General features: G+C 45.5%; 1 protein-coding gene across 2 annotated transcripts in view; it reads left to right on the top strand.

Moving 5' to 3' along the window:
* Positions 1-682: 682 nt before the first annotated feature.
* P2RY6 (pyrimidinergic receptor P2Y6) overlaps positions 683-25,129 on the top strand; it is a 60,750-nt gene continuing 36,303 nt past the window's right edge. Inside the window, exon 1 of one of the 2 annotated variants that reach the window (XM_072133867.1) lies at positions 683-964. The gene's annotated coding sequence lies outside the window, so the exon portion shown is untranslated. Of the gene's footprint in view, positions 965-11,750; positions 11,883-25,129 lie in introns of those variants that run through there. The other variant, XM_072133869.1, reaches the window with a different exon arrangement.

Below are 25,129 nucleotides of genomic sequence, written 5' to 3'. Positions count from 1 at the left end.
ATATTTTACACTGGCTGCAGTCTGCAAAGTAACACCATCTCACACATTCCCTTTAAGAAAAGTTAGATTTTATTTGTGACCCCACAATATAATACATGATTATTATTATTATTATTATTATTATTATTATTGGGTTGAGGGCATATTTTTTTGAGTGCAGGGACACTGAGCTGCTTCTATCATTGCTCATGAAGCCTTACAGCAGCCACCAGTAGAGGGAGCTCACTACATACAGATTAATACTGCCCATATTACAGAGAGCTCCCCCTAGTGGTGGCTGCAGGCAGACACCATTATGTATGTTTATCAGTTATCCAGGTAGAGCTCCTCTGTTATCTGAATGGAGAAGTTTTAGGTGTAGAATCTGATCCGTTCTGTGTATCACTATGGGACTCTGCGCTTCCACCTGCCCAGGTGCCCCCTTCTTCAGTGTTGTTGTTCAGTGGTGTGATTTCATGTAATGGATCCAGCAGCGAGGCTTCTTATCACCACTGGTTTTGTGCTTTCAGTTCCTGTTTGACCTATAATAGAAGAATATAAAGGAGAAGACGTGGAGGGTTCATGTCCCCAGGGCATTGGCAGGTCCTTGCAGACCCCCAGACCCTGATGTGACACGCCTGAGGCGGGGAGCTGCGTCCTGCCTCCACTCCTCCAGCTATTGACAGCTCCCGTGTAAGGAAGGGGAGGGGGAAGGACTCCAGACTTATAGACCAAGTGCAGAGCAAATCTCTATCCAGTCCATACAAGTCATAGAAGACCCTGCACCAAGGGGATCCCAGGGGCCACAGTCTGCAGGAGGGGCTCAGGGGCCCGGTCAGGGGAGGGGTCCCATATCTGGAATATATTATATAGGGATCTGATTACATGGAGTGACCTTGTGTATTCTGGAAGAGCTGAGCCGGGAACATCTACAGGACACGGCTCTGCTGCATCTGATGGGATATAGTGGGAACCCAGCTATAAGGTAAGTGCACCTGCCCTCAACTCCCTGCCAACCTACCATGCAGGGGGGCTGTGTGTACCCCCCTTATTAATATAACCTATTCTATCTAATTACCCCACATAGATACTCTTTCCAATCCCTACTGATACATAGAACTTATAACTTCTCTCAGCTGAGGGTTTGTTACAATTGCTTCCAGGGGCCGTATGTACCCCCCTTATTAATATAACCTATTCTATCTTATTACCCCACATAGATACTCTTTCCAATCCCAACTGATACATAGAACTTGCAACTTCTCCCAGCTGAGGGTTTGTTACAATTGCATCCAGTTTATAAAATATCCAGATACATTGATACTTGTAAGAATGTTATGTATTATATCAACGGGAGCAAAATATCAGTTTTTGGAAAGTAGAAATGTCTCTGTCTCGTGTAGGTTACGCAGCCCCCATCTGTGTGCGGGTCACTGGCAGGTGCAGAGATTTTTGCAACAAATTTTTTCTCTAAATGTGTGAACAGAGCTGAAAACCTTGTGTTGGTTTTTGAGATACATATTACCTGCGCTTGTACATTGTAACGAAATATCAGGTCAGGATGAAGGTGTTGTCTAGACTGATAAACACTGTACCGAAACCTCAGTTGTAAAATCTGTATGGGATTTGGATTTGCTGCCGTTCACTGACAGCAAGGAGAGATCTTTAAAATGGTGAAAAACTTGCAGAACCGTACGGTAACTAAAATGTAGTTTTATAGAAATCGGAAAATAAAACTTTCAGCGACTTTCTAGAATACCTTGTGTTTCTTTTCCATTTGATCTTTAAGATCTCTGCTTGCTGTCAGTGAAATGTGATCAGCTTAGGACCCAACACTTTTCACAGCTGGGGGTTTGTTACAACAGTTTCCAGTAAAGACCATGCTTTTTGAGGTTTGAATTCCTGAACTGATACATTGTAACAAATTTTGAGAAAATGAAAAAGTCTTGTGCTGCTGATGAGTCTATGACTATGTATCTAGACTGGATACAATTACAGTCAGGTATAGTAACAAAACTTCAGCCCATCCATGCTCACACATGTCTCTGCCCCCACTATATGTATATGGATTATTGGGGTCCCATGCAGGTCACATCAACCGGTGAATGTTAAGGGATTGTTATTAAGGGATTGTTAGTTCAGCAATTTTCTCCTTTTATATAGTGAACCCGCTCAGCAATGTTTGCACATTGTAGCAAACCCTCAGCAGTACCCCCCATTGTTAGTGACCTGAATGCCGAATATGACGCCAGCAGTAGATTACGACCCCCCTCATCCCTTTCTGGGGGCTGCATCTGTTATTAGCGGCTGCTGATTTCACCCCTTGGCGCTATTTCAGGTCCTTGCACCTGTTATACGGGCAGGAGCCATTTAAGGGTTCAGACCCTTTACAATGTTTTACTTATTTACTTTGTATATAGATATATATTTCATACATGCAGATTTCTTGTTGTGGATTTAAATATGGCAGAAATTTTGCATATTTTTTTTAATTAGTTTTTTCTTGTGTTGCTGCAGCGTTACTGCTGTGTGTGAACATGCCCTTTAAGGGCTCCTTCCCCATCTGTGCATGCAGGATATTTGTAGGTAGTGGTCACCCAGAATCTTTATTCATGATCAGTAATAGTTGTGTAAGAGGGGGAGTTGTTTTTTTTGGGGGGGGGGGGGGGGCGCTGATATTTTTGCAAATTTAAAGGCAGATCCTAAAATTATCCCACATCGGATCGGTATCCGTGAAATTTTAAAATGCAGCAGAAATAATATGAGGAAAGTTATAACAAGTTGTAAAGTTGTATCATAATGTGTCAAAATGTATAAAGCAAAATTCCACCTGATAACCAGAAAGTCGCTGGAACACAGAAGCGAAGCCCCTGATGTGAGGCAGCGTCATGGGTTGCTGAATATCTCAGGCTGGAAAGTCATTGACTGATGGAGACTTTGCAGGGGGGATGGGGGGGGGGGTAGACTTTTCCATCCATTATTTCAGTCGAGATTATAATAATGATTACAGGGAATGTGTTTTGTCAGCACAGCTCCCTTGCTCACCTATGTGTTTCCATGGTTACAGACTACAAACAAGCCCCTTGTAGTCTGATTTCAGCTTGAAGTTTGTAGGCACCTAGGACACAGGTTTTGGAGGAAGTAAATGAAAAAGAACTGCACTTCTATCATTCCTTTTTATTCTATGGCAATCAGTGTTTAAGAGATTTTGTAACTTTATTTTCTAGCGAGTCAGTAGGATTATGGTAGTTGAATCGTTGTATCTCTTTTGTTATGTTTTATCACTTTTATGAACTGCATGGACAATGACATAGTTTCCATGACTGAGCTGCATAGGGCAGTGATGGCGAACCTTTTAGAGACCAGGTGCCCAAACTACAACCAACACCCATTTATTTACCATCAAGTGCCAACATGACAATTTATAAAGAAACTTACTGCTGCTGTTCTTCCACAACATTCAATCGTATTGGCCCCCCGGAGGACACTAATACTGCTGGAAGCAAAAGGGCAAATTCAGACATCATTGTAGCCTCTCTCCAAGTTCTCAAATATAAAGAAAGAAAGAATAATGGGGCCAGCAGGATGATCTCCAAAGGTTATCCGGCTCTGTTCACACCTTCTCACTCTTCCTGCAGTTCCAATCAGCCAAGGAGGTGTCACCTTAAAAAGAGTGTTGGGAGCAGCATCTCAAGTTGTTTGAGACTGAAGGAAGATTTGAGTCCTTTCTGTTGAACTTTGCCCTTGGGTGATAGCCTGGGTGCCCACAGATAGGGCTCCGAGTGCCACCTCTGGCACCTGTGCCATAGGTTCGCCATCACTGGTATAGGGGATTGTTTTTTGCAGGATGAACAGGATTTTTATTCGTATTATTTCATAGTTCTTGTAGTTCTTTTACACCTGACACGGATGAAGGGAAAAGGGCAGATAGGATTTTTCTGGCTCTGGAATTTCCTCTATCCTGTGATTTTTCCATCATCTTATCACTACCGCGTTCTACACACTACATTACATATGCAACTTCCATTAGGCAGAACAGCCAGTGTTGCTCTGTGCAGCCAGTATTATGTACTGCTGTGCTCTGTGCTCTGTGCAGCCAGTGTTATGTACGGCTGTGCTCTGTGCAGCCAGTGTTATGTACTGCTGTGCTCTGTGCAGCCAGTGTTATGTACTGCTGTGCTATGTGCTCTGTGCAGCCAGTGTTATGTACTGCTGTGCTCTGTGCTCTGTGCAGCCAGTGTAATGTACTGCTGTGCTCTGTGCTCTGTGCAGCCAGTGTTATGTACTGCTGTGCTCTGTGCAGCCAGTGTAATGTACTGCTGTGCTCTGTGCTCTGTGCAGCCAGTGTTATGTACTGCTGTGCTCTGTGCTCTGTGCAGCCAGTGTTATGTACTGCTGTGCTCTGTGCAGCCAGTGTAATGTACTGCTGTGCTCTGTGCTCTGTGCAGCCAGTGTTATGTACTGCTGTGCTCTGTGCAGCCAGTGTTATGTACTGCTGTGCTCTGTGCAGCCAGTGTTGTGTAGTGCTGTGCTCTGTGCTCTCTGCAGCCAGTGTTATGTACAGCTGTGCTCTGTGCTCTGTGCAGCCAGTGTTATGTACTGCTGTGCTCTGTGCTCTCTGCAGCCAGTGTTATGTACTGCTGTGCTCTGTGCAGCCAGTGTTATGTACTGCTGTGCTCTGTGCTCTCTGCAGCCAGTGTTATGTACAGCTGTGCTCTGTGCAGCCAGTGTTATGTACTGCTGTGCTCTGTGCTCTCTGCAGCCAGTGTTATGTACTGCTGTGCTCTGTGCAGCCAGTGTTATGTACTGCTGTGCTCTGTGCTCTGTGCAGCCAGTGTTATGTACTGCTGTGCTCTGTGCTCTGTGCAGCCAGTGTTATGTACTGCTGTGCTCTGTACTCTGTGCAGCCAGTGTTATGTACTGCTGTGCCCTGGGCTCTGTGCAGCCAGTGTTATGTACTGCTGTGCTCTGTGCTCTGTGCAGCCAGTGTTATGTACTGCTGTGCTCTGTGCTCTGTGCAGCCAGTGTTATGTACTGCTGTGCTCTGTACTCTGTGCAGCCAGTGTTATGTACTGCTGTGCCCTGGGCTCTGTGCAGCCAGTGTTATGTACTGCTGTGCTCTGTGCTCTGTGCAGCCAGTGTTATGTACTGCTGTGCTCTGTGCTCTGTGCAGCCAGTGTTATGTACTGCTGTGCCCTGGGCTCTGTGCAGCCAGTGTTATGTACTGCTGTGCTCTGTGCTCTGTGCAGCCAGTGTTATGTACTGCTGTGCTCTCTGCAGCCAGTGTTATGTACTGCTGTGCTCTGTGCTCTCTGCAGCCAGTGTTATGTACTGCTGTGCTCTGTGCTCTGTGCAGCCAGTGTTATGTACTGCTGTGCTCTGTGCTCTCTGCAGCCAGTGTTATGTACTGCTGTGCTCTGTGCTCTGTGCAGCCAGTGTTATGTACTGCTGTGCTCTGTGCTCTGTGCAGCCAGTGTTATGTACTGCTGTGCTCTGTGCTCTCTGCAGCCAGTGTTATGTACTGCTGTGCTCTGGGCTCTGTGCAGCCAGTGTTATGTACTGCTGTGCTCTGTGCAGCCAGTGTTATGTACTGCTGTGCCCTGGGCTCTGTGCAGCCAGTGTTATGTACTGCTGTGCTCTGTGCTCTGTGCAGCCAGTGTTATGTACTGCTGTGCTCTGGGCTCTGTGCAGCCAGTGTTATGTACTGCTGTGCTCTGTGCTCTCTGCAGCCAGTGTTATGTACTGCTGTGCTTTGTGCAGCCAGTGTTATGTACTGCTGTGCTCTCTGCAGCCAGTGTTATGTACTGCTGTGCTCTGTGCAGCCAGTGTTATGTACTGCTGTGCTCTGTGCTCTGTGCAGCCAGTGTTATGTACTGCTGTGCTCTGTGCTCTGTGCAGCCAGTGTTATGTACTGCTGTGCTCTGTGCAGCCAGTGTTATGTACTGCTGTGCTCTGTGCTCTGTGCAGCCAGTGTTATGTACTGCTGTGCTCTGTGCTCTGTGCAGCCAGTGTTATGTACTGCTGTGTTCTGTGCTCTGTGCAGCCAGTGTTATGTACTGCTGTGCTCTGGGCTCTGTGCAGCCAGTGTTATGTACTGCTGTGCTCTCTGCAGCCAGTGTTATGTACTGCTGTGCTCTGTGCAGCCAGTGTTATGTACTGCTGTGCTCTGTGCTCTGTGCAGCCAGTGTTATGTACTGCTGTGCTCTCTGCAGCCAGTGTTATGTACTGCTGTGCTCTGTGCAGCCAGTGTTATGTACTGCTGTGCTCTGTGCTCTGTGCAGCCAGTGTTATGTACTGCTGTGCTCTGTGCAGCCAGTGTTATGTACTGCTGTGCTCTGTGCTCTGTGCAGCCAGTGTTATGTACTGCTGTGCTCTCTGCAGCCAGTGTTATGTACTGCTGTGCTCTGTGCAGCCAGTGTTATGTACTGCTGTGCTCTGTGCTCTGTGCAGCCAGTGTTATGTACTGCTGTGCTCTGTGCAGCCAGTGTTATGTACTGCTGTGCTCTGTGCTCTGTGCAGCCAGTGTTATGTACTTCTGTGCTCTGTGCAGCCAGTATTATGTACTGCTGTGCTCTGTGCTCTGTGCAGCCAGTGTTATGTACTGCTGTGCTCTGTGCAGCCAGTGTTATGTACTGCTGCGCTCTGTGCTCTGTGCAGCCAGTGTTATGTACTGCTGTGCTCTGTGCAGCCAGTGTTTTGTACTGCTGTGCTCTGTGCTCTGTGCAGCCAGTGTTATGTACTGCTGTGCTCTGTGCTCTGTGCAGCCAGTGTTATGTACTGCTGTGCTCTGTGCTCTCTGCAGCCAGTGTTATGTACTGCTGTGCTCTGTGCAGCCAGTGTTATGTACTGCTGTGCTCTGTACTCTGTGCAGCCAGTGTTATGTACTGCTGTGCTCTGTGCAGCCAGTGTTATGTACTGCTGTGCTCTGTGCTCTCTGCAGCCAGTGTTATGTACTGCTGTGCTCTGTGCTCTGTGCAGCCAGTGTTATGTACTGCTGTGCTCTGTGCTCTGTGCAGCCAGTGTTATGTACTGCTGTGCTCTGTGCTCTGTGCAGCCAGTGTTATGTACTGCTGCGCTCTGTGCTCTGTGCAGCCAGTGTTATGTACTGCTGCGCTCTGTGCTCTGTGCAGCCAGTGTTATGTACTGCTGTGCTCTGTGCTCTGTGCAGCCAGTGTTATGTACTGCTGTGCTCTGTGCTCTGTGCAGCCAGTATTATGTACTGCTGCGCTCTGTGCTCTGTGCAGCCAGTGTTATGTACTGCTGTGTTCTGTGCTCTGTGCAGCCAGTGTTATGTACTGCTGCGCTCTGTGCTCTGTGCAGCCAGTGTTATGTACTGCTGTGTTCTGTGCTCTGTGCAGCCAGTGTTATGTACTGCTGTGCTCTGGGCTCTGTGCAGCCAGTGTTATGTACTGCTGTGCTCTCTGCAGCCAGTGTTATGTACTGCTGTGCTCTGTGCAGCCAGTGTTATGTACTGCTGTGCTCTGTGCTCTGTGCAGCCAGTGTTATGTACTGCTGTGCTCTCTGCAGCCAGTGTTATGTACTGCTGTGCTCTGTGCAGCCAGTGTTATGTACTGCTGTGCTCTGTGCTCTGTGCAGCCAGTGTTATGTACTGCTGTGCTCTGTGCAGCCAGTGTTATGTACTGCTGTGCTCTGTGCTCTGTGCAGCCAGTGTTATGTACTTCTGTGCTCTGTGCAGCCAGTATTATGTACTGCTGTGCTCTGTGCTCTGTGCAGCCAGTGTTATGTACTGCTGTGCTCTGTGCAGCCAGTGTTATGTACTGCTGCGCTCTGTGCTCTGTGCAGCCAGTGTTATGTACTGCTGCGCTCTGTGCTCTGTGCAGCCAGTGTTATGTACTGCTGCGCTCTGTGCTCTGTGCAGCCAGTGTTATGTACTGCTGTGCTCTGTGCAGGGCCGCCGATAGGGCAGTACAACTGGTACTGCCCTATGGGGCCCGGACTCTAAGACACTAGGGGGGGGGGGGGCCCGGGGGCCCGGCCGGTGGGCCGCAGACTGTGCGGTCTGTGCTGCACACAGAGCCGGATCATCATTGGCGCTCTTGGAGCGCCAGCGCCGGGCCCCCGGATGCAAATTTATTGATTGGGGGCCCCCGGGCTGGCGCTCCAATGATCCGGCTCCTGCTGTGGCCCCCGGCAGGCCTCGACCATCGGCAGTCGGGCAGGGGCCTCCGTCCGTCCGGACCGGAAGCTCCTGCCCGTCACTATATAGTGCTCGATGCGGCCATTTCCGGCCGCTCGAGCACTATTACTGGAGCGATGTGGCCGGAAGACAACCCCGGCGCACATCGCTCCATGAACTGGGATGCGCGGCCGCGTGATGACGTCACCACGCGGCCGCGCACCCCTTCCTTCCCGGACGCGGCAAGACGAAGCAAGACACGGGACCTGAGGTGAGTAAAATGTTTTTTTTTTATCAAACAGTATTAAAAGATGGTGGGGGCATAAATATCTAAATTAATTAATTTGTCGTGGGCAGCACATTAAATAGTTAATTGTGTGGGGGGGGGGGCAGCAGCATATTAAATAGTTTATTATGGGGGGGCAGCATATTAAATAGTTTATTATGGGGGGGCAGCATATTAAATAGTTAATGGTGGCGGGGCAGCATATTAAATAGTTAATGGTGGGGGGGCAGCATATTAAATAGTTAATGGTGGGGGGCAGCATATAAAATAGTTAATTGTGGGGGGGGGCAGCATATAAAATAGTTAATTGTGGGGGGGGCAGCATATAAAATAGTTAATTGTGGGGGGGGGCAGCATATAAAATAGTTAATTGTGGGGGGGGGGGGCAGCATATAAAATAGTTAATTGTGGGGGGGGGCAGCATATAAAATAGTTAATTGTGGGGGGGGCAGCATATAAAATAGTTAATTGTGGGGGGGGGGCAGCATATAAAATAGTTAATTGTGGGGGGGGGGGCAGCATATAAAATAGTTAATTGTGGGGGGGCCAGCATATAAAATATTTTATTATGGGGGACAGCATATTAAAGGGGTTGTCCGAGTTTTAAAAAAAAAAACTATATGTGGCCGGGAGCGGGCTGACTAAAACAATAAAGCTGTATTTACCTCCCGGTGCCCTCCCGTATCCAGCGCTGCTGTCGCTCTGGTCCGGGCGCCATGTAAACAAACATGGCCGCCGGAGCAGCGCTGGACTCAGTTCCGGCCGGACCCGACAACCTTCCGGCCCCCATACACAATACTGTGTATAGGGACGGATAGGCGTACCCGGCCACGGCCGGCCGGAAGCTGAGTACAGCGCTGCTCCGGCGGCCATGTTTGTTTACATGGCGCCCGGACCGGAGAGACAGCAGCGCTGGATACCGGAGGGCACCGGAAGGTAAGTACATCTTTATTATTTTAGGCAGCCCCCTCCCGGCCACATATATATATATTTTTTTTTAAACTCGGACAACCCCTTTAAATAGTTTATTATGGGGGCATTAAGTAGTTAATTCTGGGAGGGGCAGCATATTAAATAGTTAATTGTGTGTGTGTGTGGGGGGGGGTAGAATATTAATTCCCTCACGCTCTGAGGTTTACATGTATGGCACAGAGGTGCGGCGCCACCATCTTTATTCCTATCATTGGTTGCCATAATAGCCTTGGGTCTTCATCAGACCCAAGGCTGCATGGCATCTGCAGTTTCGTTACAATGTACCAGTGGCTCATTGTAATGAATACTTTATAAAAATGCCATAAACTGCAATACATATACAGTAGTATTGTAGTATATGGTAGGAATGATAACACCATCTAGGGTTAAAGTACTCTAAAAAGTAGTAAAAAAAAAGTATAAAAAATAAATCCCCCCCTTCCCTAGAACTGATATTAAATTTAATAAACAGTAAAAATCACAAACACATTAGGTATCGCCGCATCTCAAAATATCTGATCTATCAAAATATAAAAACGGTTATTGCTGGTGTTGAACCACATTACTGAAAATAGCGCCCAAATATCCGAAAAGCAACTTTTACACAATTTTACATAACATAAAAAATGTAATAAAAACTGATCAAAATGTCGCACAGCCCTCAAAATGGTAGCAATGAAGACGTCAGCTCATGACTCCTCACACATCTCAGTACCTTATACACTCAAGTATAAGCCAACCTGATATAGCCTTCCTCCTGCCCCGTATACAGCCAGCCAGCCCCCATATATACCCAGCACCTGCCCCCGATATAGCCTGCCTCTGCCTCCGTATATAGCCAGCTCCTGCCATTGTATAGCCTTCCTCCTGCCCCGTATATATATAACCAGATCCTGCCCTTGTATAGCCTTCCTCCTGCCCGTACATATAACCAGATCCTTCCCCCGTTTAGCCTTCCTCCTGCCCCTATAAAGCCTTCCTCCTGCCCCTATAAATCCTTCCTCCTGCCCCGTATATAGCCTTCCTCCTGCCCCGTATATAGCCTTCCTCCTGCCCCCGTATATAGCCTTCCTCCTGCCCCCGTATATAGCCTTCCTCCTGCCCCTGTATATAGCCTTCCTCCTGCCCCCGTATATAGCCAGCTCCTGCCCCCGAATATAGCCAGCTCCTGCCCCTGAATATAGCCAGCTCCTGCCCCCGTATATATAGCCAGCTCCTGCCCCCGTATATATAGCCAGCTCCTGCCCCCGAATATAGCCAGCTCCTGCCCCAGAATATAGCCAGCTCCTGCCCCCGTATATAGCCTTCCTCCTGCCCCCGTATATAGCCTTTCTCCTGCCCCCGTATATAGCCTTCCTCCTGCCCCCGTATATAGCCTTCCTCCTGCCCCCGTATATAGCCAGCTCCTGCCCCCGAATATAGCCAGCTCCTGCCCCCGTATATATAGCCAGCTCCTGCCCCCGAATATAGCCTTCCTCCTGCCCCCGTATATAGCCTTCCTCCTGCCCCCGTATATAGCCTTCCTCCTGCCCCCGTATATAGCCTTCCTCCTGCCCCCGTATATAGCCTTCCTCCTGCCCCCGTATATAGCCAGCTCCTGCCCCCGAATATAGCCAGCTCCTGCCCCCGTATATATAGCCAGCTCCTGCCCCCGAATATAGCCAGCTCCTGCCCCTTGTAGCACTCAAAAAAAGAAAGTCAAAACGCACCTGCCGCAGGAAAGGTGGGTTTTGACTTTCTTTTTTTTTTATTGACTCGAGTATAAGCTGAGTTTGAGGTTTTAGCACATTTTTTGTGCTGAAAAACTTGGCTTATACTCGTGATGAGGTTTTAATTTTTTAAGATGTATTAAAATTCAATAAAACCTGTATAAATGTAGTTTCCCTGTGATCTTACTGAACCAAAGAGTAAAGTGTACAAAATTCATTTGGGGGTCCAGTATACTGCATAATTAATGGAGGGGGCAGAATATAAAATAGTTTAGAGGAAGCCAGTGTATGAAATTTATTGGGGGTGAGGCCCAGTATGTAAAATAGTTCACAGGGTGGGGTGAGGGGGCAGTATATTAAATAATTAAATTAGAGGGTCCAGTCTCTAAAATTCATGTGGCGCCCCAGTATATCAGAAAGGGCCATAAGTCGGTAAATTAATTCATTAAAGGGGGCAATATATAAATGAAGTCATGGGGGAACCATATATTGTGTAATTGGGGGGTGACATATAATTAGGGGTACAGTATTACTCAGGGTCTGTAGTATAGTAATATATGCAGGGAACACAGAGGTTTTATTGTGGGGTATATTTGGGGGGGCATATTTCTGTTAATCAGGTGACATTATACTGTGAGTAACTGTGGTATTTTTAGGTGAACAGTGTGGGGCATGCGCTGCCAGGAGCAAAAGACATCTGGTGGAAGATTCTTTAGCCATAGGTTACGTCGATTCTGGCCCTGAAGTAGAAGAAGTAGAAGTCACCTGTGAGGTACTAGACGCCACTTCTGCAGTGCCGGTAATGTATTAACTGACTAACCTTCTAGTGTGAGACATCTCTGAGCTTGTACTGTACATGTCCTGTTATATTCCTAGTGTCTATAGTGAGCCAGCATTGTGGTGTGGGGTTATTGTCATCAGTTATTGTTATGGTTTTCAGCGTTTTCTTATTTATCAAGCTTGATAAAGGTTCCCTGTGAGCCAAAACATCGCTCTACTTTATTGTACTCTTGCTTAAACATGGAATAAAGAAGACTACTTGTTTCACCTTACATTGGATATTTTGGAGTGTGTGTGAGGGGTATATATGATATATGTGGGGGCACAGTGTGGTCAGTTGTGGTGTGAGGGGTATATATGATATATGTGGGGGGCACAGTGTGATCAGTTGTGGTGTGAGGGGTATATATGATATATGTGGGGGGCACAGTGTGATCAGTTGTGGTGTGAGGGGTATATATGATATATGTGGGGGGCACAGTGTGATCAGTTGTGGTGTGAGGGGTATATATGATATATGTGGGGGGCACAGTGTGATCAGTTGTGGTGTGAGGGGTATATATGATATATGTGGGGGGTACAGTGTGGTCAGTTGTGGTGTGAGGGGTATATATGATATATGTGGGGGCACAGTGTGGTCAGTTGTGGTGTGAGGGGTATATATGATATATGTGGGGGGCACAGTGTGATCAGTTGTGGTGTGAGGGGTATATATGATATATGTGGGGGAACAGTGTGGTCAGTTGTAGTGTGAGGGGTATATATGATATATGTGGGGTACAGTGTGGTCAGTTGTGGTGTGAGGAGTATATATGATATATGTGGGGGAACAGTGTGGTCAGTTGTAGTGTGAGGGGTATATACTCTTCCTGCAGTGGGATAATACACACAGAGATGTCACTGTACAGGGATAATAAACACAGTGATGTCACTGTACAGGGATAATACACACAGTGATGTCACAGTACAGGGATAATACACACAGCGATGTCACAGTACAGGGATAATACACACAGTGATGTCACAATACAGGGATAATACACACAGCGATGTCACAGTACAGGGGTAATACACACGTTGATGTCACAGTACAGGGATAATGCACACAGTGATGTCACTGTACAGGGATAACAAACACAGTGATGTCACAGTACAGGAATAATACACACAGCGATGTCACTGTACAGAGATAATAAACACAATGATGCGACTTGTTAAAATGTGGCACTATACACAGAGGGCATATGGCACTATATACAGAGGGCACAGTGTATGTGGCAGAGGTATCATGCTATGCACCTGATGACCCTGACTTCAGCACTGTAAGTTCCATCAAAATGGCCTCTATGGTTATCCTTTAATGCTTTTATAAAGAATTATGTTAATTACCAGCTTAGGAGCAGTGGGAGTGCTCCAGTGCACCTAAGGGCTCCTTATGTCACCCAGCGGCCAGTCCTGCGGTGATCCGAAATCCCGATACCTGTGCCTGCTCAGCAGCCTCTGTGAATCAGTGTGCAGGTGCTGGGACTTTAGGTTTCCTTGGGGCATGCAATGAACGCTCCTTCTTTTCCTTCCCATTGGTTCTGAGGAAATATGAAGTCCTGACCCTTATGCAGTGATTCACAGAGGTTGCTGAGCAGGCACAGGTACCAGGACTTCAGATTACCTCAGGACTGGTGGCAGGGTGACGTAAAGAGCCCTTAGGTGCACTGGAGCACCCCCACTGGTAATTAACACAATTCTTTATTAAAACATTAAAAGATAGTGGCGGCCCTAGCAATTGCACTTTATAATGTTATATTTGTTATATGTTGTCTGTTAAACACTTTTATATGTTTACTGTTCACCATGCTTTAGTTTTTGATGCCATATTTGCACTATAATAAATATACTTGACCAAAAGTATGACTCCTATGTGCCTTGTAGTAGCAACAGGCCTCAAACCCTGTTTGTGAAAGGTCACTGCGGGGGGCAGGAGGCTTGTTCGGTTTTGGGGTGTGTTGGGGCCCAGACACTTTTGCTGTATGGGGCCCCGAATTTCCTGATGGCTGCCCTGGCTCTGTGCTCTGTGCAGCCAGTATTATGTACTGCTGTGCTCTGTGCAGCCAGTGTTATGTACTGCTGTGCTCTGTGCTCTGTGCAGCCAGTGTTATGTACTGCTGTGCTCTGTGCTCTGTGCAGCCAGTATTATGTACTGCTGTGCTCTGTGCAGCCAGTGTTATGTACTGCTGTGCTCTGTGCTCTGTGCAGCCAGTGTTATGTACTGCTGTGCTCTGTGCTCTGTGCAGCCAGTATTATGTACTGCTGCGCTCTGTGCAGCCAGTGTTATGTACTGCTGCGCTCTGTGCTCTGTGCAGCCAGTGTTATGTACTGCTGTGCTCTGTGCAGCCAGTGTTATGTAATGCTGTGCTCTGTGCTCTGTGCAGCCAGTGTTATGTACTGCTGTGCTCTGTGCAGCCAGTGTTATGTACGGCTGTGCTCTGTGCTCTGTGCAGCCAGTGTTATGTACTGCTGTGCTCTGTGCAGCCAGTGTTATGTACTTCTGTGCTCTGTGCAGCCAGTGTTATGTACGGCTGTGCTCTGTGCTCTGTGCAGCCAGTGTTATGTACTGCTGTGCTCTGTGCAGCCAGTGTTATGTACTGCTGTGCTCTGTGCTCTGTGCAGCCAGTGTTATGTACTGCTGTGCTCTGTGCAGCCAGTGTTATGTACTGCTGTGCTCTGTGCTCTGTGCAGCCAGTGTTATGTACTGCTGTGCTCTGTGCAGCCAGTATTATGTACTGCTGCGCTCTGTGCTCTGTGCAGCCAGTGTTATGTACTGCTGTGCTCTGTGCTCTGTGCAGCCAGTGTTATGTACTGCTGTGCTCTGTACTCTGTGCAGCCAGTGTTATGTACTGCTGTGCTCTGTGCAGCCAGTATTATGTACTGCTGCGCTCTGTGCTCTGTGCAGCCAGTGTTATGTACTGCTGTGCTCTGTGCTCTGTGCAGCCAGTGTTATGTACTGCTGTGCTCTGTGCTCTGTGCAGCCAGTGTTATGTACTGCTGTGCTCTGTGCAGCCAGTGTTATGTAATGCTGTGCTCTGTGCTCTGTGCAGCCAGTGTTATGTACTTCTGTGCTCTGTGCAGCCAGTGTTATGTACGGCTGTGCTCTGTGCAGCCAGTGTTATGTACTGCTGTGCTCTGTGCAGCCATTGTTATGTACTGCTGTGCTCTGTGCTCTGTGCAGCCAGTGTTATGTACTGCTGTGCTCTGTGCAGCCAGTATTATGTACTGCTGCGCTCTGTACTCTGTGCAGCCAGTGTTATGTACTGCTGTGCTCTGTGCAGCCAGTATTATGTACTGCTGCGCTCTGTGCTCTGTGCAGCCAGTGTTATGTACTGCTGTGCTCTGTGCAGCCAGTGTTATGTACTGCTGTGCTCTGTGCAGCCAGTGTTATGTACTGCTGTGCTCTGTACTCTGTGCAGCCAGTGTTATGTACTGCTGTGCTCTGTGCAGCCAGTATTATGTACTGCTGCGCTCTGTGCTCTGTGCAGCCAGTGTTATGTACTGCTGTGCTCTGTGCTCTGTGCAGCCAGTGTTATGTACTGCTGTGCTCTGTGCAGCCAGTGTTATGTAATGCTGTGCTCTGTGCTCTGTGCAGCCAGTGTTTTGTACTGCTGTGCTCTGTGCAGCCAGTGTTATGTACTGCTGTGCTCTGTGCTCTGTGCAGCCAGTGTTATGTACTGCTGTGCTCTGGGCTCTGTGCAGCCAGTGTTATGTACTGCTGTGCTCTGTGCAGCCAGTGTTATGTACTGCTGTGCTCTGTGCTCTGTGCAGCCAGTGTTATGTACTGCTGTGCTCTGTGCTCTGTGCAGCAAGTATTATGTACTGCTGCGCTCTGTGCTCTGTGCAGCCAGTGTTATGTACTGCTGTGCTCTGTGCAGCCAGTGTTATGTACTGCTGCGCTCTGTGCTCTGTGCAGCCAGTGTTATGTACTGCTGTGCTCTGTGCAGCCAGTGTTATGTAATGCTGTGCTCTGTGCTCTGTGCAGCCAGTGTTATGTACTGCTGCGCTCTGTGCTCTGTGCAGCCAGTGTTATGTACTGCTGCGCTCTGTGCTCTGTGCAGCCAGTGTTATGTACTGCTGTGTTCTGTGCTCTGTGCAGCCAGTGTTATGTACTGCTGTGTTCTGTGCTCTGTGCAGCCAGTGTTATGTACTGCTGTGCTCTGGGCTCTGTGCAGCCAGTGGTATGTACTGCTGTGCTCTGTGCTCTGTGCTCTGTGCAGCCAGTGTTATGTACTGCTGTGCTCTGGGCTCTGTGCAGCCAGTGTTATGTACTGCTGTGCTCTAGGCTCTGTGCAGCCAGTGTTATGTACTGCTGTGCTCTGTGCTCTCTGCAGCCAGTGTTATGTACTGCTGTGCTCTGTGCAGCCAGTATTATGTACTGCTGTGCTCTGTGCAGCCAGTGTTATGTACTGCTGTGCTCTGTGCTCTGTGCAGCCAGTGTTATGTACTGCTGTGCTCTGTGCTCTCTGCAGCCAGTGGTATGTACTGCTGTGCTCTGTGCTCTGTGCTCTGTGCAGCCAGTGTTATGTACTGCTGTGCTCTGTGCTCTGTGCAGCCAGTGTTATGTACTGCTGTGCTCTGTGCAGCCAGTGTTATGTACTGCTGTGCTCTGGGCTCTGTGCAGCCAGTGTTATGTACTGCTGTGCTCTGTGCTCTGTGCAGCCAGTATTATGTACTGCTGTGCTCTGTGCAGCCAGCGTTATGTACTGCTGTGCTCTGTGCTCTGTGCAGCCAGTGTTATGTACTGCTGTGCTCTGTGCTCTCGGCAGCCAGTGTTATGTACTGCTGCGCTCTGTGCTCTGTGCAGCCAGTGTTATGTACTGCTGTGCTCTGTGCTCTGTGCAGCCAGTGTTATGTACTGCTGTGCTCTGTGCTCTCTGCAGCCAGTGTTATGTACTGCTGTGCTCTGTGCTCTGTGCAGCCAGTGTTATGTACTGCTGTGTTCTGTGCTCTGTGCAGCCAGTGTTATGTACTGCTGTGCTCTGTGCTCTGTGCAGCCAGTGTTATGTACTGCTGTGCTCTGTGCTCTCTGCAGCCAGTGTTATGTACTGCTGTGCTCTGTGCTCTGTGCAGCCAGTGTTATGTACTGCTGTGCTCTGTGCTCTCTGCAGGCAGTGTTATGTACTGCTGTGCTCTGTGCTCTGTGCAGCCAGTGTTATGTACTGCTGTGCTCTGTGCAGCCAGTGTTATGTACTGCTGTGCTCTGTGCTCTCTGCAGCCAGTGTTATGTAGTGCTGTGTTCTGGGCTCTGTACAGCCAGTGTTATGTACTGCTGTGCTCTGTGCACTCTGCAGCCAGTGTTATGTACTGCTGTGCTCTGTGCTCTGTGCAGCCAGTGTTATGTACTGCTGTGCTCTGTGCAGCCAGTGTTATGTACTGCTGTGCTCTGTGCTCTCTGCAGCCAGTGTTATGTAGTGCTGTGCTCTGGGCTCTGTACAGCCAGTGTTATGTACTGCTGTGCTCTGTGCACTCTGCAGCCAGTGTTGTGTACTGCTGTGCTCTGGGCTCTGTGCAGCCAGTGTTATGTACTGCTGTGCTCTGTGCTCTGTGCAGCCAGTGTTATGTACTGCTGTGCTCTGTGCAGCCAGTATTATGTACTGCTGTGCTCTGTGCAGCCAGTGTTATGTACTGCTGTGCTCTGTGCTCTGTGCAGCCAGTGTTATGTACTGCTGTGCTCTGTGCTCTGTGCAGCCAGTGTTATGTACTGCTGTGCTCTGTGCTCTCTGCAGCCAGTGTTATGTACTGCTGTGCTCTGTGCTCTCTGCAGCCAGTGTTATGTACTGCTGTGCTCTGTGCTCTGTGCAGCCAGTGTTATGTACTGCTGTGCTCTGTGCTCTGTGCAGCCAGTGTTATGTACTGCTGTGCTCTGTGCTCTCTGCAGCCAGTGTTATGTACAGCTGTGCTCTGTGCAGCCAGTGTTATGTACTGCTGTGCTCTGTGCTCTGTGCAGCCAGTGTTATGTACTGCTGTGCTCTGTGCTCTGTGCAGCCAGTGTTATGTACTGCTGTGCTCTGGGCTCTGTGCAGCCAGTGTTATGTACTGCTGTGCTCTGGGCTCTGTGCAGCCAGTGTTATGTACTGCTGTGCTCTGGGCTCTGTACAGCCAGTGTTATGTACTGCTGTGCTCTGTGCACTCTGCAGCCAGTGTTGTGTACTGCTGTGCTCTGGGCTCTGTGCAGCCAGTGTTATGTACTGCTGTGCTCTGTGCTCTGTGCAGCCAGTGTTATGTACTGCTGTGCTCTGTGCAGCCAGTATTATGTACTGCTGTGCTCTGTGCAGCCAGTGTTATGTACTGCTGTGCTCTGTGCTCTGTGCAGCCAGTGTTATGTACTGCTGTGCTCTGTGCTCTGTGCAGCCAGTGTTATGTACTGCTGTGCTCTGTGCTCTCTGCAGCCAGTGTTATGTACTGCTGTGCTCTGTGCTCTGTGCAGCCAGTGTTATGTACTGCTGTGCTCTGTGCAGCCAGTGTTATGTACTGCTGTGCTCTGTGCAGCCAGTGTTATGTACTGCTGTGCTCTGTGCTCTCTGCAGCCAGTGTTATGTACTGCTGTGCTCTGTGCTCTCTGCAGCCAGTGTTATGTACTGCTGTGCTCTGTGCTCTCTGCAGCCAGTGTTATGTACTGCTGTGCTCTGTGCTCTGTGCAGCCAGTGTTATGTACTGCTGTGCTCTGTGCTTTGTCCAGCCAGTGTTATGTACTGCTGTGCTCTGTGCTCTGTGCAGCCAGTGTTATGTACTGCTGTGCTCTGTGCAGCCAGTGTTATGTACTGCTGTGTTCTGTGCTCTGTGCAGCCAGTGTTATGTACTGCTGTGCTCTGTGCAGCCAGTGTTATGTACTGCTGTGCTCTGTGCAGCCAGTGTTATGTACTGCTGTGCTCTGTGCTCTGTGCAGCCAGTGTTATGTACTGCTGTGCTCTGTGCAGCCAGTGTTATGTACTGCTGTGCTCTGTGCTCTGTGCAGCCAGTGTTATGTACTGCTGTGCTCTGTGCTCTCTGCAGCCAGTGTTATGTACTGCTGTGCTCTGTGCAGCCAGTGTTATGTACTGCTGTGCTCTGTGCTCTCTGCAGCCAGTGTTATGTATTATCCCTGAACAGATATGTAATTGGGATACATACAGAGACACAATATTTATTTTTATATTCCAGGATTTTCATGTCTCCAAATGCACTGGGGGTGTGTCCTCACACCACTGAGCTCTGTGCTCTCTGCAGTGTTAGGTATAGTCCCTGGCAAGATGTAAAATTAGAACTTTGTGTGTGTTGTTAGTAGCAGCAGGACTGTGAAATATGGATTTATAGTCCAGGATTGCAGCTTCTGTGAGGATGTGCCGCCAGTGCACTTGGAGTACCTGCGATTTTTGAATATAGTCCTGCTGCTACAAAAAACATAGAGAAAGGTCTGATTACACATCTCTACTGGAACAAGACCAAACACCAGCTGCAGGGAGCACAGAGATCAGCAGTGTGAGTGGATGCCCCCAGTTCACGTGTAGAACCTACAATCGTGGAATATAAACTAAAGATATACACAAAGGTCTGATTACACACCAGGGGAAATACCTAACACTGTCTCCAGAGAGCACAGAGCACAGCAGTGTGAGTACACGCCACCAGTATAATCCTGGAATATAAATCCATATATCACAGTCCTGCTGCTACTAACGACATACATAAAGGTCTGATTACACATCTCTCCAGGGACAATACCTAACACTGGCTGGAGAGAGCACAGAGCACAGCAGTGTGAGTACACGCCACCAGTATAATCCTGGGATATAAATCCATATATCACAGTCCTGCTGATACTAACGACATACATGAAGGTCTGATTACACCTCTCTCCAGGGACAATACCTAACACTGGCTGGAGAGAGCACAGAGCACAGCAGTGTGAGTACACGCCACCAGTATAATCCTGGAATATAAATCCATATATTACAGTCCTGCTGCTACTAACGACATACATAAAGGTCTGATTACACATCTCTCCAGGGACAATACCTAACACATGGTCCAACCCGCTGACAGTAATAATAATATCAATACTAGTAATAATAAAGTTTTATTTTTATATCGCCATCATATACTGCAGCGCTGTACAGATCATGGGGAACATATACAAACAAAATAAGACATTACCAAGTAATTACACAATCAGAGGAAACAATAGGAGTGAGGGTCCTGCTCACAAGAGCTTACTATCTACAGTTATAACTGAATCCTATAAGTGACCACATCTATTTCCCGAAATTCAAAAGTAAAAACGTATTGGTTATTAGTTCATTAAAACTTAATTAGTTATTTCCCCCCCCCTCAAATCAATAAAATAATAGGAAACTATGATGTAATTGCAACAAAACATTAAAAAAAATTCTATTTTATGAACAGAGATTGATAAAAAATAAGAATAATTAAGAAAAATTCTAGATGACTGCGAGGCTAATAAAATACCGTATACGACTACGTGATGTGATGGCATCGCTGGGTCACACGCGACCAGTGATGTAAGAGAAAAACACCCAAACACCACAAGGAAACTCCCACTTGTACTTCTCATTGTGATGTGATGGAAGTCAATAGCAGGAAAAAGGCGACACAAACACCGCGACAGCGCAGCAGAAATAGCAACAACACACAATAAGCCTCACCTCCTGGACGTGTCATCACCCAGTACCGGCCCTTTAAATATAATGATATGTCCCACAGCAACATAATACATCCCCCCCCCAGGACAGCGGGGGTTAAGGTGATCCCAGTCTCGACCCATCAGTGATAAGTAGTATAATAAACACATATTATTAATAGCACAAACTAATAACAACAACAGCCGAGACAACTCTGATACATGACATCACATCCCCCACCCCTCATATAGCCGGAAGACCACCGCAGCCAAGAACACAGGAGAGGACAGCGAGAGGTCAACCCCGAACCTGACACCACAGCACAGATATAACATCACACCGAGAGCGGGCAGATATATATCTGTACATAGGGGGCAGTATTATAGTAGTTATATTCTTGTACATAGGGGGCAGTATTATAGAAGTTATATTCCTGTACATAGGGGGCAGTATTATAGTAGTTATATACTTGCACATAGGGGGCAGTATTATAGTAGTTATATTCTTGTACATAGGGGGCAGTATTATAGTAGTTATATTCTTGTACATAGGGGGCAGTATTATAGTAGTTACATTCCGGTACATATGGGCAGTATTATAGTAGTTATATTCTTGTATATAGGGGGCAGTATTATAGTAGTTATATTCTTGTACATAGGGGGCAGTATTATAGTAGTTATATTCTTGTACATAGGGGGCAGTATTATAGTAGTTATATTCTTGTACATAGGGAGCAGTATTATAGTAGTTATATTATTGTACATAGGGACAGTATTATAGTAGTTATATTCTTGTACATAGGGGGCAGTATTATAGTAGTTATATTCCGGTACATATGGGCAGTATTATAGTAGTTATATTCTTGTATATAGGGGGCAGTATTATAGTAGTTATATTCCTGTACATAGGGGGCAGCATTATAGTAGTTATATACTTGTACATAGGGGCAGTATTATAGTAGTTATATTCTTGTACATAGGGGGCAGTATTATAGTAGTTATATTCCGGTACATATGGGCAGTATTATAGTAGTTATATTCTTGTATATAGGGGGCAGTATTATAGTAGTTATATTCCTGTACATAGAGGGCAGTATTATAGTAGTTATATTCCTGTACCAAGGAGCAGTATTATAGTAGTTATATTCTTGTACATAGGGGCAGTATTATAGTAGTTATATTCTTGTAAATAGAGGGCAGTATTATAGTAGTTATATTCCTGTACATAGGGGGCAGTATTATAGTAGTTATATTCCTGTACATAGGGGCAGTATTATAGTAGTTATATTCCTGTACATAGAGGGCAGTATTATAGTAGTTATATTCCTGTACCAAGGAGCAGTATTATAGTAGTTATATTCTTGTACATAGGGGCAGTATTATAGTAGTTATATTCTTGTACATAGAGGGCAGTATTATAGTAGTTATATTCCTGTACATAGGGGGCAGTATTATAGTAGTTATATTCTTGTACATAGGGGGCAGTATTATAGTAGTTATATTCCTGTACATAGGGGGCAGTATTATAGTAGTTATATTCCTGTACATAGGGGCAGTATTATAGTAGTTATATTCTTGTACATAGGGATAGTATTATAGTAGTTATATTCTTGTATATAGGGGGCAGTATTATAGTAGTTATATTCTTGTACATAGGTGGCAGTATTATAGTAGTTATATTCCTGTACATAGGGGGCAGTATTATAGTAGTTATATTCTTGTACATAGGGGGCAGTATTATAGTAGTTATATTCCGGTACATATGGGCAGTATTATAGTAGTTATATTCTTGTATATAGGGGGCAGTATTATAGTAGTTATATTCCTGTACGTAGAGGGCAGTATTATAGTAGTTATATTCCTGTACAAAGGAGCAGTATTATAGTAGTTACATACTTGTACATAGGGGCAGTATTATAGTAGTTATATTCTTGTACATAGGGGGCAGTATTATAGTAGTTATATTCTTGTACATAGGTGGCAGTATTATAGTAGTTACATTCCGGTACATATGGGCAGTATTATAGTAGTTATATTCTTGTATATAGGGGGCAGTATTATAGTAGTTATATTCTTGTACATAGGGGGCAGTATTATAGTAGTTATATTCTTGTACATAGGGGGCAGTATTATAGTAGTTATATTCTTGTACATAGGGAGCAGTATTATAGTAGTTATATTATTGTACATAGGGACAGTATTATAGTAGTTATATTCTTGTACATAGGGGGCAGTATTATAGTAGTTATATTCCGGTACATATGGGCAGTATTATAGTAGTTATATTCTTGTATATAGGGGGCAGTATTATAGTAGTTATATTCCTGTACATAGGGGGCAGCATTATAGTAGTTATATACTTGTACATAGGGGCAGTATTATAGTAGTTATATTCTTGTACATAGGGGGCAGTATTATAGTAGTTATATTCCGGTACATATGGGCAGTATTATAGTAGTTATATTCTTGTATATAGGGGGCAGTATTATAGTAGTTATATTCCTGTACATAGAGGGCAGTATTATAGTAGTTATATTCCTGTACCAAGGAGCAGTATTATAGTAGTTATATTCTTGTACATAGGGGCAGTATTATAGTAGTTATATTCTTGTACATAGAGGGCAGTATTATAGTAGTTATATTCCTGTACATAGGGGGCAGTATTATAGTAGTTATATTCCTGTACATAGGGGCAGTATTATAGTAGTTATATTCCTGTACATAGAGGGCAGTATTATAGTAGTTATATTCCTGTACCAAGGAGCAGTATTATAGTAGTTATATTCTTGTACATAGGGGCAGTATTATAGTAGTTATATTCTTGTACATAGAGGGCAGTATTATAGTAGTTATATTCCTGTACATAGGGGGCAGTATTATAGTAGTTATATTCTTGTACATAGGGGGCAGTATTATAGTAGTTATATTCCTGTACATAGGGGGCAGTATTATAGTAGTTATATTCCTGTACATAGGGGCAGTATTATAGTAGTTATATTCTTGTACATAGGGATAGTATTATAGTAGTTATATTCTTGTATATAGGGGGCAGTATTATAGTAGTTATATTCTTGTACATAGGTGGCAGTATTATAGTAGTTATATTCCTGTACATAGGGGGCAGTATTATAGTAGTTATATTCTTGTACATAGGGGGCAGTATTATAGTAGTTATATTCCGGTACATATGGGCAGTATTATAGTAGTTATATTCTTGTATATAGGGGGCAGTATTATAGTAGTTATATTCCTGTACGTAGAGGGCAGTATTATAGTAGTTATATTCCTGTACAAAGGAGCAGTATTATAGTAGTTACATACTTGTACATAGGGGCAGTATTATAGTAGTTATATTCTTGTACATAGGGGGCAGTATTATAGTAGTTATATTCTTGTACATAGGTGGCAGTATTATAGTAGTTACATTCCGGTACATATGGGCAGTATTATAGTAGTTATATTCTTGTATATAGGGGGCAGTATTATAGTAGTTATATTCTTGTACATAGGGGGCAGTATTATAGTAGTTATATTCTTGTACATAGGGGGCAGTATTATAGTAGTTATATTCTTGTACATAGGGAGCAGTATTATAGTAGTTATATTATTGTACATAGGGACAGTATTATAGTAGTTATATTCTTGTACATAGGGGGCAGTATTATAGTAGTTATATTCCGGTACATATGGGCAGTATTATAGTAGTTATATTCTTGTATATAGGGGGCAGTATTATAGTAGTTATATTCCTGTACATAGGGGGCAGCATTATAGTAGTTATATACTTGTACATAGGGGCAGTATTATAGTAGTTATATTCTTGTACATAGGGGGCAGTATTATAGTAGTTATATTCCGGTACATATGGGCAGTATTATAGTAGTTATATTCTTGTATATAGGGGGCAGTATTATAGTAGTTATATTCCTGTACATAGAGGGCAGTATTATAGTAGTTATATTCCTGTACCAAGGAGCAGTATTATAGTAGTTATATTCTTGTACATAGGGGCAGTATTATAGTAGTTATATTCTTGTACATAGAGGGCAGTATTATAGTAGTTATATTCCTGTACATAGGGGGCAGTATTATAGTAGTTATATTCCTGTACATAGGGGCAGTATTATAGTAGTTATATTCCTGTACATAGAGGGCAGTATTATAGTAGTTATATTCCTGTACCAAGGAGCAGTATTATAGTAGTTATATTCTTGTACATAGGGGCAGTATTATAGTAGTTATATTCTTGTACATAGAGGGCAGTATTATAGTAGTTATATTCCTGTACATAGGGGGCAGTATTATAGTAGTTATATTCTTGTACATAGGGGGCAGTATTATAGTAGTTATATTCCTGTACATAGGGGGCAGTATTATAGTAGTTATATTCCTGTACATAGGGGCAGTATTATAGTAGTTATATTCTTGTACATAGGGATAGTATTATAGTAGTTATATTCTTGTATATAGGGGGCAGTATTATAGTAGTTATGATGAAAGGAAAACGAAGGAAAGAAAAATCGGGAATCCGGCAGCCATACAAGAATATCCAGGGGTAAAACGACTTCTTAAAAAGGTAATCCAAAAAGGTTTATTTCGACAAG

This window comes from Engystomops pustulosus, chromosome 2 (assembly GCF_040894005.1).
Source record: "Engystomops pustulosus chromosome 2, aEngPut4.maternal, whole genome shotgun sequence".
Taxonomy (NCBI): Eukaryota; Metazoa; Chordata; class Amphibia; order Anura; family Leptodactylidae; genus Engystomops; species Engystomops pustulosus.
Note: the sequence above shows the minus strand (reverse complement) of the source record. Positions and strands in the feature narration are given on the sequence as shown.